Source organism: Penaeus japonicus, unplaced genomic scaffold, assembly GCF_977035675.1.
Source record: "Penaeus japonicus unplaced genomic scaffold, GWHDUDI00000001_assembly GWHDUDI00000038, whole genome shotgun sequence".
Taxonomy (NCBI): domain Eukaryota; kingdom Metazoa; phylum Arthropoda; class Malacostraca; order Decapoda; family Penaeidae; genus Penaeus; species Penaeus japonicus.
The window spans coordinates 2,581,344-2,598,843 of NW_028234440.1; the positions used below are offsets into that span (position 1 = coordinate 2,581,344).

At 50.2% G+C, this 17,500-nt stretch overlaps 1 protein-coding gene across 18 annotated transcripts in view; it reads left to right on the plus strand.

Annotated features, from left to right (window-relative positions):
- LOC122259888 (uncharacterized) overlaps positions 1-17,500 on the plus strand; it is a 205,668-nt gene that overhangs the window by 15,074 nt on the left and 173,094 nt on the right. The gene's annotated exons all lie outside the window — the stretch shown is intronic.

Here is a 17,500-nt window from a genome sequence, read left to right on the forward strand (position 1 = left end):
TTTATCATTATTCCTCCATTCATTTCTTTCTTCCCTCTGTATATATTTTACATGACACCGATTGTTAGATTGTTGTCAGACCTTCAGAATCTTATAAGTCACTATATATGTCATTGTGCATTGTCTCATTCCTTGGAATGAACACAATAAATGATAAGAATAAAGATAAAAAAAAAATCCGAATGAAAAAAATGTTTTAAAAAGACAAATAAAAATCAGAATGAAAAGGCACTCGTGATCATTGTTCATTTCCGGTCTCTGGTCAGACATCTTTTTTACCTTTATTTTTTTTCTTCTTCTTCTGTCTTTTCTTCTCTCTTCTTTCTTCGTTTTCTTTTTTTTTCTCTCTCTTATTCTTGAAGAGTTGAATGAGAAAAAAAAACAGAAAGTAGGGAAGGATTTTTTTCTTTCTTTTTTAATAAAGTAGAAAGATTGAAGCAAAAACAAATAGAAAAAAAGAAAGAAATTAAGGGGTTACTTATTCATTCACTCGTCTACCTGCTTAGCCATATAATTTAAAGACACAGTGAAACAAGAGAATGGAAGCATAAAATTAAAAAAGAAGGATGATAAAAAAAAGTAAGCCGTGAGCACGACAGCGACAAATTCTCGTTTTTTCTGTAATTCTATTCAATCAATGCATACATAAAAAATAAAAGTTTAAGATAATATATAATATAAGACATAAAAAAAATACATTTAAAAAGCAGGCCATGAAGCCGAGGCGGGTCGGAGGAGCGGCGAGAGCGCCCGAGCGAGCCAGCCAGCCAGCGCCTCCCGCACAAAGGGCATTGTCGGAATGCCCGAGTGGGTCCGTGTGACTCAGAGAGATCGTAAACACTTCACATGTCGGACCTCGGGTTGACTCTTTCACCTAATTACAAGGACTCGTGATGGAGGAAGACACACGCGGAGGGAGGGAGAGAGGGGGAGAAGGGACGAGAGGGAGAAGGGGAGAAGGGGAGATGGAGAAAGACGGAGGAGGAGATGGGGGAGAATAAGACTGTCAGAGAGAGAGAGGGGGGGAGGGGATGAAGAAAAGCTACAGTAGAGTATGATAAGACTAAAGCAAGAATGAAAACCGCCTGTCCGACGTTGTCCCTGCGGACGCCGAGCCGCCAAGCGCACCTGAGTCCCTAGGGTGTTTGGCCAGCTAATTGCGCCACCGAAGACGCCGCTGCACGACCGCCCTCGACGCCCACCCTCGACGCCCGCCCCCGTCGCCGCCCTCGCCCTCGCCTAAGCCGCTGCAACGCCATCTCCGCGACCCGCACTCGCCGCCGCCGCGCCGCCGCAATCGCCCCTCGCATACGTTTACGACGGAGGACCTCGAGTTGACTTCATATTGATAGCGCACGAACAAGTTCACTTTGGGAGTGTGACTGCTTATCTGATGTTCCGGAGGCGCGCGCGGGGCCGGCTTGGGAGGGCGCCGCGTCGCTTTTGGCGAGCCGCCGGATTATGATGTCGGCCGAGATTGCGGACGAGCGGACGTGTCGAATCCCGCTAATTAATGGCTCCTTAATTAAGCAAACTATTATTTCCCCCCTGCTAATTTGTGCGCGGGATAAGCGAGCAGTGCTTGGGTGTTTGTTGGAACAAGAGCTGGAGGTGGGAGGAAATTTAGGCAAAACGCAATCGCATTTTTGCATCTCTAATCCGGCGCAGACGAAGGCCGCGCGCACTCGTTCGGACGCGGCCACCCAGAGCGGCCATGTAATCATCCCCATAATTGACGCTGACCGAAATCATGACGCACAAAGGTACACACGGACGTACACACATGTGCACCTCATCAGTCTACGCAGCCGTGCCCATTCACTTCCTCCTTTGGAGCGTTTACGGAGATGAAGTGGTCGAAGGAGGCGAAGGAGGAGGGGAGGGGGAGGGGGAGGGGGGGAGGGGGAGGACCCCGGGTGGACGTTGGACGCGAAATATTGGATGCGTTTTAGCTAAAGGGTGTTGGTTAGTGAGGAGGGAGTAGAAAGGGAGACAGAGAGAGAGAGAGAAAGAGAGAGGGAGAGAAAGAAAGAGGGAGATAAATAATTATAGGCAAATAGAGAGAGGGATATATAGACTGCGAGAGAGCAAGAACAAGAAATACAACAATAAAAATCGAGAGAGAACAAAACGACAAACAAGGAAGAAGAGAAAGGGGCGTCGGAGAGTAAGACAAGATAACAGGAGAAGGAAATTAGCGCCTCCCTTACCTGAGCGAGCGAGGGTGCACGCAGGATCTACAAGGAACTCCCCTCCCTCCCCTCCCCCCTCCCCCAAAAAAGAAGAAAAAAAATCTCTTTTCTCCGTCTATACAAACCTTCCGAATATGTCTCGGTTCACGGGCGGGAGGAAGAAACCTTTCATTTAGCATGCAAGTCATACTGAGCAAAATTCGATGCAGAGTTTGTCCGTGATTAGTGCGAATGTTTTCGGAGAGCGGACCTACTCGTCTCTCTTTCTGCTTCTCCAGCGACTAACTGGAGGAATAGGAGGGGGAGGGGAGAGGAGGAGGGGGGGAGGAGGAGAGGAATAGGAGGGGGAGACGAGGGGAGGAATAGGAGAGGAGGAGAGGAGAGGAGAGGGGTGTTGGGCATTAGGGAGGAGAGGAAGAACGGGTGAAGGGAAGGGGAGAGTTGGGAGGAGGGAAGGATGGAGGGCGTTTGAGGTCAGACTTGGTAGAGTGAAACAAAACTAAAAATTGATTGGACAGCGAGGGAGTAAGTGGTATTTTGTGTCCCTTTCTTCCTCTTCTCTCTCTCTCTCTCTCTCTCTCTCTCTCTCTCTCTCTCTCTCTCTCTCTCTCTCTCTCTCTCTCTCTCTCTCTCTCTCTCTCTCTCTCTCTCTCTCTCTCTCTCTCTCTCTCTGTCTGATTTCATCCCGGTTCAAGTTTTTATTCGCATATATATTTAACAAATCAGTATCACTCCTTCTCAAACTAATGTTTCGCCTCAATTTGAATCGCTCTTTTACCTTCTTCTTTTTATGCTTAATTGCAAGTGGCCCTGCCGGCTTCTCTCCCTCCCCCTCCCCCTCCCCCTCCGCCCCCTCCTCGCGTCCCTCCAACACGCCTTATCGCGGCCCCTTCAGGTATTACTGTTAATTAGGCGTCCGACACATGGGGGACAGGTGAGAGCAGCCGTGCAGCCAGGGTGTGGGCGCACATGGGTGAGACTGATAGCCGTGATGCGAGCTGTTTAGTCCCCCCTGCAGCGCCGCGAGGAGCGATAAAAGAACATGGAATGTGCGTGGGGCGATTTCATAGAAAACGGGCGACGAGGGTGGTCAGCCGGCCGCTGCTCCGTTTTCTTTGGCTTCCCATTCTCTGCGGTTGACGCTTTTCATGCATGACCAATGACGGTCGACGCTTAAAATGGCTAAGGAAAAGGATCTTGCGGTTCTCTCGCTTTTAAGGGGATTATTTCTGTTTGTTGTTGCAGATATAAGTGCCAGTTGATTTGCTTGTTTTGTCCAGTTAAATGTTTGTTCGTTTTCTTTCGGGAACTTAACAATGTGAAAACATTTGGAAGTCTTGTCCGTTTTTTTTCTTTTCTTTTTTCCTTGCTTTTCACTTAGTTTTTTTTTTTTCTTTCTTTCTTTCTTTCTTTCTTCCCTATCTCATTCCAGTTCTACCTTCCCTCCTCTTTCCTTTCCTCTCCATTCTTCCGTCAACTTCCACTCTTGTTCCTCTTGTTTCTCTATTCTTCTCTCCTTCCTCTTACTCCTCCTCTTCCACTCCTTCTGCTCCCCGTCCTCATACACCTCTTATTCATATTATTCCTCTCCTTCCACCTATTCCTCTTCTTCCTCTTCCTCATCTTCCTCCTCTTCTTCCTATTCCTCCCCTTCCTCCTCTTCCTCCTCCCCCTCCTCTTATTCCTCCTCTTCTTCTCTCTTCATCTCTTTAATCTCTCTCTCTCTCTCTCTCTCTCTCTCTCTCTCTCTCTCTCTCTCTCTCTCTCTCTCTCTCGATCTGTGTGGTAACATTAGCAGCTTTGTCCGTCGAGATCGCATTACAGGCGTGCATATCACCTAAAAAGGTAAAACGAGAAAAAGAAGAATAAAATTAGAAAAAAAAGGAGAAGGAGAAAGAGAAGACAAAATGGGATTCCCTTTTTCTTGTCTCGCTCCGTCGCGGTAGTGAGTTTCCAGACATGCAATGTGGTTCATCGTGAATAATTGCAAAGGCAGGAGTTTCATTCAACTTTCTCCCTCATCCTCCCCTTCACCTGTGCCTCACTCCCTCCCTTCCTTCCCCTCTATTCTCCCTCCCTTCCCCTTCATCCCCCCTCCCTTCCTCCATACTTTCCTTCATTCCTCCCTTCTTCCCTTCCTTCTCTGTTCCTTCCATCCATCTTAATTCTCTTTCCTCCTTTTTTCTCTCTCTTGCCTCTTCTTCATTTATTCTTCTTCTCTCCTTATTTCCAATCTTCTTCCTTTCTTCCCTCCCTCCCTCCTTTATCCAGTCATCTCCTTCCCTGATCTTCTAGAGGAGGAAAGAGAGATCGGAATCTTATGAGATGTTGAATATGTGAATGTGTGTGTGTCCATATATATATATATATATATATATATATATATATATATATATATATACATNTATATATATATATATATATATATATATATATATATGCACATATACTCATATGATATATATATATATATATATATATATATATATATATATATATATATATATATATATATATATATCTTATGTATGTATGTATGTACGTATGTATATATACATACATACATATATTTATATATATATACATATATATATATATATATATATATATATATATATATATATATATATATATAGATATATATATGTATATATATAAATAAATATATATATATATATATGTATATAGATATATATATATATATACATATAATATATATAGTATATGAGTAATTCATCATTTATACATATCTCTGTATATAAAACACCGAGATAAGAGTTGCCACGTCACAAGATCACGGGATCCCCCCCTCCCCTCTCCCCCTCCCCCTCCCCTCGCCTTCCCGCCGCCGCTCAAGGTGAGGCCGAGTCACCGTCACTGTCACGCTCCTCGCAGAGGCTGTGACATCATATGCGTGACGTCATTCCTCCGGTACTCATGACGTCACGAGACGCTCGCCATCAGTGCCGTTGCGAGAATGATGACGTCACGAGGAAATGATCGGCTCAAGGAGGTACTGTCATGTGGAGGGGGGGGAGGGGAGGGAGAAGGGGAGAGGCAGGAGATGGGATGGAGGTCCTTCTCCCCCACCCCCACCCCCACCCCACCCCACACACCCCTTCGCTAGTCATGATTTCTTGAGAACCACAAAAATACCGATGTCAACACACAAATCTCGCGTGACTCATGAAGTACGCAAAAAAACAAATAAAAAACACGTTTTTTTGGATATGTATGTTCTAATACATTATTTTAAAAAATGTCTTTATTCTGTAACTGACACAATTTCCCTCTCGGAAATCGCCTCCTTGAAGAATCTCACTATATTTTCACATTTGGATGAGAAGAAATAAAAAAAATATATACGATATTTAAAATATGTATATATACATATCATAATGACTACCGTATTTTCTCCTAATTATTTGTTTTTTTCATCTTTGTTTTTTGTTTTGTTTTTCATTTCGCTTTAGACGTTTTCTCCCGAAGAGAAGGAGAAAAAAATAAAGAAAGAAAGAAATGCGTAGAGATTGCAATCAAATTGTTAAGTAGGTTGCAAGGAGAAGGAAAAGGTTTTCCGAGCTAGAAGGCCATTGGAGAGGCGGGGGGGGAGGGGAGGGAGAAGGGAGAGGGAGAGGGGAGGGGAGGGGAGGGGGGGTTAAAGGATTTAGAGTACGCCAATTTCCTCCCTCCCCCTCCCCTCCCCCTCTTCCCCCTCCCCCCTCCCTTTCCCCCTTCCCATCCTTTCCCCCGCGCTTATGGTTTCTCCAGTCCCGTTGTATTCGTCCTTGGTCAGAGCAGAGAGAACTGGTGAGCTTCGGCGACAACTGCAGCTTCCCTCTCGTCTTTGTCTCCCTCCTTCTTACTCCTTCTCTTTCTTCCTTCTTCCTTCTCCTATTCTTCGCCTCTCTCTCTCTCTATCTATCTCTCTGTCTATATATCTATCTATCTATTTATCTATCTATCTATCTCTTTCCTTCTTTCCTAACTCTTTATTAACCTCTCCTTCCCTCCCTCCCTCCTTCCCTCATTCATTCTCTTTCTACCTCCTCATTCTCCCTCTCTCTCTCTTCCTTTCCCTCCCTCTTCCCTCCTTCTTCCCTCCTCCTCATCTCCGGCGGACGACCGCATCCTTCGCCGCCTCCACCGATGGACGGACCCGCACCAGCCCGCCCGCCCGCCCGCCCGCCCCCGATCCGGCTCCGTTGATAAGTGATTGATCAATCCCGTTTATCGTGATCGTGTGCCGTCTTCAGAGCGGACGATAGGATCTTGAGTTGATGGCTTTTTTTCTTTTTTTTCTTTTTTTTTCTTTTTGTTTAGTCTTGTTTTCCTCTGTAAATTTAGCATCGTTGGAACCGCAGGCGCGACCTTAGCGGTCCCTCCAGCAACGCGGAAAAACCGCCCCTCCGACATTCAAACCCAAAAGCCAGTTTCAGGTCGTAATTAAGTGCGTATACATCCTTGTCTCGCCGGCGCTCGACCGCGGGCGGGGGTGGCGGGCGCAAACCTCAGCCCTCCATTAAGGCTTAGAATCCCTTGCTAAATCGTTCCGGTTTCGGCCTTCGGTGTCCCCGCTCGTATGGCCCTTTCTTGCCCTTGCCCCCCCCCCCTCCTCCTTCGGTAGGGAGAATGTAGCACGAGGACGGTAATCATGTCCAGAACATAAACAAAACATCTCTTCACGGCAGGGTGCATCTGGAAGGGTAGGGGAGGAGTAGGAGGGGAGGGGGGAGTGAGACAGAAGGGAGGAGGGAGGAGGGGGAGGGGGACAAGGGGAGAGGCAAAGTGACGTCACGTGGTCCTTGCGATCATCGATTTGCACAAGACATTTTGACGGGATCGCAAAATGGCTGCGACGCTCGATGGCGAAGGGGGTTAATCGCTCGCTCGCCCCTTCTTCTTCTTCTTCTGATGGGAACCGCTCAGGCTCATCTCCCCCTACAGATGGGCGATCTATCTATCTTTTTTTTCTTTTTTTTTGTCTCTTTATTCTTATTCTTCGACACCTTGGAGTGATATCGTCGTATTGGTCTTTTATATTTCCTCTGTCATCTCTCGCTGGCGTGACGAGGAGGATTCGTCGTGACGTCACTGGCGTTTCTCGCGGATTTTGGTTCGCATCAGGTTTTGGAGGTTGTGTTTATTTGTTTGTTTGCGTCGTTTTTCTATGATTTCTTCCTTCCTTCTATCTCCGGCTATTCCTCTCTTTTTTTCTTCTCCTTTCTCTCGTCCTTCCTCAGTGCCACAAAGCGCACTTATCTGTCACAGCCTCGTCACTGCCGCCTCTGTCTCCCTCGCATCACGACCTGCCTGACGACCACGACTACCTGGCCATTACGACCGCCACTCGGTCACGCTCGCCACTGGCCAGGTCGTTAGCTCGTTATGTTTTTCTTTTTTTTTTATCTCTCTCTCTCTTTCTTTTTTTTTTCGTTTCCTCAAGTCTTGTCATTGTCACCGCCGCCGATTCATCACTTTTTTTCGGAAATATGGAAAAATTGGCACTGTCGCCTCGCCTTTTCCCACACGCGCTGGTCACCTTCAATAAATAAAAATCTTATGTCACTCCTTTCTCCTCTCTGCCTCCTCCTCCTCATCCCCCTTCTTCTTCTTCCTCCTCCTCCTCTTCATCCCCCTTCTTCTTCCTCTTTCTCCTCCTCTACCATCTTCTCCCCCTCCTCTTCCTCCTCCTCTTCCTCCTCCTCATTCTCATCTTCCTCCTCCACCTTCCCTTCCTCCTCTTCCTCCTCCCCCCTCCCCTTTCATCCTCCTCTTCCTCCTCCTCTTCCTCCTCCCCCCTCCCCTCTTCCCCTGACGTAGCGCATTCACATCCCATCTGTGTACAAACAACTGCCGCGTTTATGGCCAAGCAACCACAAAGAAAATATAAATTATCCTTACGATCAGATGGCCTGTCTTCTTCCCGGTGTATCGACGCCTTATCTCATCATTATTTATGGTCGCTTTGCTCAGTTTAATCTCTCTCTCTCTCTCTCTCTCTCTCTCTCTCTCTCTCGCTCTCTCTCTCTCTCTCTCTCTCTCTCTCTCTCTCTCTCTCTCTCTCTCTCTCTCTCTCTCTCTCTCTCTCTCTCTCTCTCTCTCTCTCCTCTCTCTCTCTCTCTCTCTCTCTCTCTCTCTCTCTCTCTCTCTCTCTCTCTCTCTCTCTCTCTCTCTCTCTCTCTCTCTCTCTCTCTCTCTCTCTCTCTCTCTCTCTCGCTCTCTCGCTCTCTCGCTCTCTCTCTCTCTCTCTCTTGCTCTCGCTCTCTCTCTCTTTCTACATTAATTGTCCATACGCCCCTGCCGTTCTGCACGCTAAAACCGCCCTTAGGGTAGCTAGGTTTAAGGGCGAAAGGGTGTGCGATTCGGGTACGTCTCCAAGGGTGATTTTGGTTTATCTATCGACTTGGAGGCCGATTTGTTCACTTCCCGAGAACTGAACGGAAATGAGCGGAATCGGAGCGGCCGCTGGGCTGTGCCGCCCCTCGACCGCCCATCTATTAGAAGTGGGCGCCCTCGTCCGCCCACAGCCTCGTGTCTGATCAAGATGTCAAAGGCGTCCCCTAAGAGACACCCCCCGTCGGCCTGGCTGCCCCCCTCCCTCCTGCTCGCCCCTTTTTTATCACTCTGCATTCGGACTCAATCTTAATCTTGATGGTGCTTCTCTCTCTCTCTCTCTCTCTCTCTCTCTCTCTCTCTCTCTCTCTCTCTCTCTCTCTCTCTCTCTCTCTCTCTCTCTCTCCTTCTCTCTCTCTCTCTCCTTTGGGTAGGTTATATCCCTCTGTCATGGCACCCTAACCACTGGCACCCTTGGCCCTCCCTTTGCACCCTGTCACCTTCAACCTTTCTGCTTCCTCCTACGCCTCTTCTCCCGAAGTGCTTCCAGTTTCCTCTTTTTCTTCTGCCTCTCACTTCTCCTCCTGTTCCTTCTCCTTCTCCTTCTCCTTCTGTTTCTCCATCTCCTCTTCGCCCTCCCCCCCACCCTCCCCCTCCCGGCAGCACCTGTACAAACCTTCTCGTGGGCCCTTTTGAGCCATTTATAATTCCCTTTGGCGGCATAGAAGTCCCCATTCGCGGAATACAAATGAATTTTTATGCGGCCGCGGTGGTAGCCCCGAACACGAGTCCGCCCGCGAGATGGGCTGATGGATGAACCCTTGCGAGAGATAACACGATAGCGGCGATGGGACGTCATCCCCCCCTCTCCCCCCACCCCCACCCCAGCGCCCCCCGCCTCCTCTCTCTGCTCCCCTCGTCCTCGCCTTGCCGTTTCGCCCCCTCCTTCACCCCCTATCCCCCCCGTCCTTCCTCCTACGGCCGCGGTAGGCTACAGATCCTACGGTACATGTAGGACGTTTGGCAGAACGATGTCCGAGTATGTGATGACGTCACAACATCATGCATGAAAGACCCCCCCTCCCCCCTCCGCCCCCCTCTGTTCATTCATCCCCACGCGATGCCTCGGAGGCTGAGCGTACATGACTTTTACCTTGCGAGATTGCAGGTGGGCGGGTGGGCGGGTGGGCGGTCGTCTGAAGACCTTGCAGAGTGACGGCGAATAAATCTCTCCTTCTTGCGCCACCGTCGGGAAACCTCCGCGATTCGTACCTTGAAGGTGAAGCCTCATCTTCTGCTTCGTCAGGCTGATCTTGAAGTTTAACATCTCATGGGGTTCTTTCTCTCTCTCTCTCTCTCTCTATCTATCTATCTATCTATCTATCTATCTATCTATCTATCTATCTATCTATCTATCTATCTCTCTTCTCTCTCTCTCTCTCTCTCTCTCTCTCTCTCTCTCTCTCTCTCTCTCTCTCTCTCTCTCTCTCTCTCTCTCTCTCTCTCTCTCTCTCTCTCTCTCTCTCTCTCTCTCTCTCTCTCTCTCTCTCTTAAGAGGACATCTTCAGTCTTACAAACCCTCTTTAGATACAACCAAGCCAAAGCTCGCTCGTGAGATGCTGTGGGCGCAGTGGCCGTCATCTCGGCCAAGAGGTAACGAGGAATCATCTCACTCTTGCCGACGGGAGATGAGGGGAGGCTGATGGGCGAGGGAGGCAGCGGCTCATCTCCCGAGGTCCGTGGCATCTCCCTCTCCCTCTCCCTCTCCCTCTGCGCCACGTTATTAAGATGAGGAGCCACGCAGAGAGCCAGGATCGCCGCTCTTGATTAATGGCCGCGAGCCAACCCCAAAACGCAATCCTTAATTTAGGGGACATCTTAAATTGCGTTTTCGTGATAGAAAGTCTCGATTCTATTTTTTTAATCTTTCACTTTTGTATTTTTTTATTATTTTTCTTTTCTTTTCTTTTTTTAGGGAAGGATTTCTTTACTTGTTAATTTTCTCTTTTTTTCTTAATCCGTTGTTTGCCTCTTTTTTTCTACTTCTTGTTAACTTTCTCCTTATTGTCGTCGTTGTTCTGTCGTTTCGTGAGGCAATTAAGGAATGAAGTACAGCTACACGGCAGGCCGACGCAGGCCGAGTCGGCAGGTGAAATCATCAATTCATGACCATCGTTTGTGGGTCTTTAACGCAGCCATAAATATACATTGAAGCCAACTAATCTAATGAATATCAGAATTATGCAAATTCACCGCCCGCCGAATGAAGCTCTCTATCGCAGGAGGAGCCGATCTATCTCTCGTCGAGGCGATGATATAATTTCGTTGCAAAAGGAGAGAGAGAGAGAGAGAGAGAGAGAGAGAGGGAGGGAGAGAGAGAGAGAGAGAGAGAGAGAGAGAGAGAGAGAGAGAGAGAGAGAGAGAGAGAGAGAGAAGAGGGAGGGAGGGAGGGAGAGAGAGAGAGAGAGAGAGAGAGAGAGAGAGAGAGAGAGAGAGAGAGAGAGAGAGAGAACAAATAGGGGGTCCGGAGCTGTCCTTATCAGCGGTCCACCTGCTCCTCCGCGCCGGGCCTGCATTCGTCATTCTGACACAATAGATTCTCGGTCGCATAATGAGGAAATTGAAAAAAAAAAGTATCTACAGAGAAGAAGAGGAAGGTATATGAAAAGCAGAGAGAGAGAGAGAGAGAGAGAGAGAGAGAGAGGAGAGAGAGAGAGAACGAAGGCGTAAAAAAAAAAAAAAAAAATCTTAGATCGAGCCCGGGACCCCCGACGCGGACGTTCAAGGGGACCGATTTGTCTTCGTCAACTCGTGATTGAAAACAGACGAAGGCGCTGACGGGGAGGGCGACGCGGCGTTGATTGGCGCGGGGGGAGGGGGGGAAGGGAGGGGGGGCGAGTTGAATGGATGAATTGATAAGAGCGCCGCGGCGAAATGAACCAGATTATATAGATCCCTGTCGGGGTCCGCTTGCCGTTGCGCGGCGCTCGTTCTGACAGGGAAATTACGAGGCTGCGGCGGCGCGGCGGCGCACTTTCGGCCGTAGCGCGCGAGCCGATAAGGCCGTCCGCGCCCCGGCCGAGGATATGAAAGCGGCCCTTGCTAAAAATCTCTATTAAGGATCGTTCATAATGGAATTCTAGCCACGGGACGCGGATAATAACTTTTCTGGTTTGAAGCGCTCCGAGAAACAGTTATGGCCGCGCGAATGAATGAAGACGTTACGGCTTATTTGCAGTCCCGAGCGAGGAAAACAGAGTCAGAAAACCCTCCGTTGACGCAAAGAAAAAATGAATAAACATATTTTTATTGCAACGGGATGTATAAATAGATATAATTCCGCGTCTCCGTCCGCGTTAGAATACGTCAGCGAGCTCTGAAGGCGCTGGCTCCTCTCGACGCCGCCTTCGGGCAGATGATATCGCCTGCATCGCGCTCAGCCCCCGCAGAGAACCAACAATCGTAAAATAATGGAGTTCTCCCGCGCCACAGCTCGGTCTGCGAGAGTCTCCCCTGCACTCCCGTTTTCTTCTACCGGCGACCACCCCTCCCCCTCCCCCTCCCCACCCACCATAGGGGACCCCGATCCCTGACGAGTCCCCCCTCCCCTCCCCTAGCCGGCCCGCCCCGGCCATGTCCGGCATCCTGACTCCCATCTCTACCGTATGTTCACCCAAGCAACCGAATCAATAATCTACATGTCGAGCGCACCGGGGGACTCGCGGGCCACCGATTAGCGAATCATCCGGCGTCGAACTTCTTCGGGGATGAAAGGTGATCGCGCGCCAGGCCGCGGAGGAGTCACGCTGCGAGAGGCGATCGCGCGGCCCGAGGAGTCCTCTGGGCCGTCGCACGGACATGCTTGTTAATGCAGTAAACACCAGTTGTAAATGTGGCGCTTGTAAACTATGGGCCGGGCATTTAATGCGCCTGTTGATTCCAGTGAACCTGTTGCTTCGCCTCTCTCTCTCTCTCTCTCTCTCTCTCTCTCTCTCTCTCTCTCTCTCTCTCTCTCTCTCTCTCTCTCTCTCTCTCTCTCTCTCTCTCTCTCTCTCTCTCTCTCTCTCTCTCTCATTGTCTTTCTAATCTCTGTAAATCATTCCCAACGACAAACACCGTAGCTGGAAATGCCCCCAAAAGATGCCCCTGTCCCTGAGGCGCGGCCCCTTCTGCCTGTAATTATGAGATCAGTTGTGACGACGTGAGGGCCGTGTAGGGGGCGGGACACCCGCATATCACCGTCATAAGTGGCATTCCCTCCCTCCCTCTCGCCCTCAACCCTAGCCCTTTACCCAGTACTTCATCCTTCCCTTATCCCTTTTTCTTCCCCTTTCCCCTTCCCCCCTCCCCCTTCCTTCCTTCCCTCCCTTACCCCTTTCCCTCCCCCCTTCCCTCCATGACCCCTCCTCCTTTCCCACCCTTCCTCCCCTTTCCCCCGCCCCTCTCCCTCTCCCTCCCCCTCCCTCCCCTCTCCTAGGTCTTCCCCGCCGTCCCTCTTGACAAATAGTGGCGAGCGATAAGGATATTGGAAGAAACAATCGCCATTCCTCAAGATGGGGAGAGGTTGTTGAGCGGAGGGAGCTATGGGCGCTGAACCCTCTCCCTCGTTTCGTATTCCTTCTCCTTCTCTTTCCTGATACTAATCTTCCCTTCTTTTATCTGTCCTTGCCTCCTCTTCGTCTGTTATCTTGTCTTCGTCACCTGCGTTATCCTCCTCTCCCCTCTCCCTCTCCTTCCTTCTCTCCTCTCCCTCTCCTCCCCTCTTTCCTCTCCCTCTCCTCCCCTCTTTCCTCTCCTTCTCCTCCCTTCTCTCCTTTCTCCTTTCCCTCTCTCCTCTCCCTTTCCCTCTCTCCTCTCCCTCTCCTCCCTTCTCTCCTCTCCCTCTCTCCGCCTCCCTCCCCTAAGACGCGTAGGACCCACGGCGCTCAACACGGGAGGTCCTTCGCTCCCAGATAACGGGTCCGCTCGCCTTCGGGAGAGAGATGTGACGGAAAGATGAAGGAGCGGAGGAGGACGAGGAGGACGAGGACGAGGAGGAGGAGGAGGAGGAGGAGGAGGAGGAGGAGGGGAAGGCGAAGCGGGGACAAATGGAGGGAAGGGAAGGAGGGAGAGGGTATGGGTTAGCGAAGAGAGGGAGGAAGGAGGAGGAGGAGCGAAAGAGCGATTGGAGAATAAGAGGAAGAGAGGAACAGAAGCCAGCGAGATCCGATGTAGGATAGGAAGGAGAGGCATCCTTAAGGAGGCTCGCCCTTCAGCGCCGTCCAGGCAAGGGGCGTGTCGCGCCTTCTAGATAGGAATCGATCCCGCCGCAAGGAAACCATAATTATCACCAGGGTGTGATACGCTTTTTTCTCCTTCGTCGGCGCTCGTTATCAGCCCTATTAGCCAGCCTCCGGTTCATCGAAACGGCGATAGAGAGTGAGAAGGAAGAGAAAAAAGCCCCTCGTCAGGGTCTGCCTCCGAGGGGAGTGAATTATGGCACTTCGTCTAGTCTTAAACGCCTCGACGGAGCGATTCCGTCTCCTTCTGCGACGCTGCTTGCGGTCCTGCGGCGACCTGCTGGTGCTCTCCCTTGATCCGTCCGGGATACCACCACTACTCCTATTCCTTCTTTTTATCCTTTCTATTATTGTTCTCCCTCTATTCCCTCCTTTTCCTCCTCCCCCTATACTATCTCCTCCCCCTTCGTTTCCCTCGTTCTCTCTCCTTTCCCTCCGTCCCCCCCCCCCCTCGGCCCCTCGGAGGGCGTCGGCGCGATCGCTGATGGCCTCCGTCGGTCTCAATTAATCAGCAAATGCGAAATCAAATGCAAAGAGCAAGGCGGGCGGCGGCTGCGGGCCCCGTCTCGGAAGGTCTGAAGGAGCGTTGCGATTAGCCCACTTATGGATAAACAGAAAAAAGAGAGGGAGAGGGTGAGAGAGAGAGAGAAAGAGAGAGAGAGAGAGGGAGGGAGGGAGGAAAGGGGGAGGGAGAGAGAGAGAGAGAGAGAGAGAGAGAGAGAGAGAGAGAGAGAGAGAGAGAGAGAGAGAGAGAGAGAGAGAGAGAGAGAGAGAGAGAGAGAGAGAGAGAGAGAGAGAGAGAGAGAGAGAGAGAGAGAGGGAGAGATAGATAGATAGATAGATAGATAGAGAGAGAGAGAGAGGGAGAGAGAGAGAGAGCTCTATGCAGGCCGCTGAACTGAAACTTATAAATATTAATATCCGCTGACTGATCTCGCTGCCTGAGGGGAAGAGGGTGTTTGAGAGGCACCGCAAGAAGCGCGCGAGGAGGGAGGCGAAGGGGAGATAATGAGAAAAACGAATAAGAATTAAGAATGCGATGGAATATGGAAGATAAAAGAGGGAAAGAAAGGAGAGAAGAGACATCGCAAAGGGGAAAGAACACAATGAGAAGAGGACGAAGAAATCCGTATTAATGGCACATCGAAAAAGGACACGAGTCTGACCTCCCGTTTGCATCAACTCTTCTTACTTAGACGATAGAATGGGGAGGGAAGGGGGGCGAGGAGAAGAATAGGGAGAAGGTAAAGAAGGGGGATTGAGGGGAGGGGGGTAGGGAGGAATATAATGGGGGGGCGAGGAGGAGAATGGGGAGAAGGTAGAGAAGGGGGATTATGGGAAGGAAGGAGGGAGGGGTGGGGGGGAGATGGAGGAATATAATGGGCTGTAAAAGGGCGTGGGGTTGGATACGGGAGTGTGGGCTCACCGTGGGCGCCGTGAAAGGGATCGTCGCCAGCTCTCGGGCGTCTCTCGTGACTCGTGTATCGGCAGTTCGATCTTAACCACGACTGCGAATTCACTCCTGAAAGCTGTAAGTAGGGAGCGATACGAACGGCTTAAAGGCTGCTGCTTTTTTTCTTTTTTTTGTTCAAGTCTTTTCTTCTATTCACTCCCTTTTTTTTTCTTTTCTTTTCTTTTCTTTTTGCGTCCTTGTTTTCTCTCTCTTTATTCTTTTCCCTTTGGAGGAGGATGAAAGATCCAGGCGGAAGAGAGGTTTCTTTTTGACGTGTGTGGATCAGATAGTGAGTGGCGACGAGGCTGGTCGACTGGAACACGCCCTTCCCCCTTCCTGTTACTCGACCCCCTCCTTCGCCCCCCCCCCTCTCCCCTCGCCTTCCCTCCCTCCACTCATCCTCCCGTCCTCTTCCTCTTCTCTTCTCTTCCTGCCTCCCTCACTTCTTCTTCTCCTTCTCTCTCTCTCTCCCTCTTCCTCCTCCTTTTTTCCTCCCTCTTCTCTCTCAGGTCTCCTCCCCTCCCTTCCTGTCCCCCTCCTCTTCTCCCTCCCTCCCTTTCCCCATCCTTTAGAGTCTGCTCCACCCCCCCCCCCTCTCCCACCACCACGCCCCTGTGGAGTGTCACTCCGTATATCCTACGACCGCTGGAGCACCTCCTTTGTCTCCTCCTCGTAGGAAGGCGAGGCTCTGACCTCCGGCAAGCAATGCTAGGGATAGGAGGGCATGGAGGGACGGAGGGAGGGAGGGAGGGAGGGAGGGAGGGACAGAAGAGGTGGAGGGATAGGAGGAGAAGAGAGAGAGGGATGGAAGGACGTAGAGAGGAGGGGAGATTTAACAAAATTATGGAAGACGTAGGATGTTCGGCCGCACGAAAAGAAGGAAAAGAGAGAGAGAGAGAGATTGAGATAAGATGAGAGGAGAGGAGAGGGTGAGGTGAGATGCCCGGCGCCCGCCCTCGGCTCCCAGGAGGGAGGCGCTGTCGGGCGAAGAGTGGGCGGCGGGATTGCTCCGCGCTGACCTTCTCCCCTGCCCCCTCTCCCCCTCTCCCTTCATACCCCTCTCCCTCTCCCCCCCCTCTTCTCCCTATCCCCCCCAGCATCCCCATAAATTAGCCCCTGATTGCAACGGGGCCGAGTCCCGTGTGGGGTAACTATTGACTCTCGCTGCACACAATGACGGGCCGAAGCAGCTCCGAGATGCGTCTAATGCATAGGTAGCGATCGCGCTTGAACACACGCCGCCCGGGAATTAATTTCTGATGTTTTTCTCTCTCTATTTCTCTCTCTCTCTCTCTCTCTCTCTCTCTCTTGCTTTCTTTCTCTCTCTCTCTCTCTTTCGCTTTCTCTCTCTGTGTCTCACATGGTCTCTCTCACTCTCTCTCTATTTACCTATTTATCTATATATCTATCTATCTACATATCTATCTATTTTGTTCCTTATTTCCTTCCCCTTTTCTTCTCCCTTCCTTTTCTTCTCTTTCTTTCTCCCTTCATTTTCTCCTGCTCCCCAAAATACCAGGGTGTTTGGCCACTTCCCTTGGACGCCAATTACCCGTTTGTAAACACGAAAGATGGAGAGAAAATATAATAAGATAATGCTGAAGAGATTACAAAAGTTGGCAGAGTGATGTAACAGATAGAAAGTTTTTTGTGTCCGAAGATTTTTTTTTTTGTCGATGTACTATATGCTTGTTTTTTTTTCTTCTTCTTCTTTTTCTTTTTCTTTTTAAGGTTATTAGGGTCGTGCTTAAACCCGATGGAGAGAGAGAGAGAGAGAGAGAGAGAGAGAGAGAGAGAGAGAGAGAGAGAGAGAGAGAGAGAGAGAAGAGAGAGAGAGAGAGAGAGAGAGAGAGAGAGAGAGAGAGAGAGAGAGAGAAAGAGAGAGAGAGAGAGAGAGAGAAAGAGAAAGAGAGAGAGAAAGAAAAAGAGAGAGAGAGAGAGAGAGAGAGAGAGAGAGAGAGAGGGAGAGACTGAGAGAGAGTCAGAGAGAGAAAAAAAAAGAATGTCTGCATTTGCGTGGCTGCGATATATGCCCCCTCCTCCCCCTCCCCCACCCCTCCCCCCGACCGTTACCTGTCCTGGCGTGGCGTATGTTATCGCCTGTCCCGCGGGGCGCCATAAACCCGCCAGCAGGACTCAGCGGTCACGGCCATCAGGGACTCCGCGGCTCCTTCCCGGCGACTCGGCTCCTTAATTAATGAATAGAGACGTAGCGCGTGTGTCCTCTGCAGATATCCTGC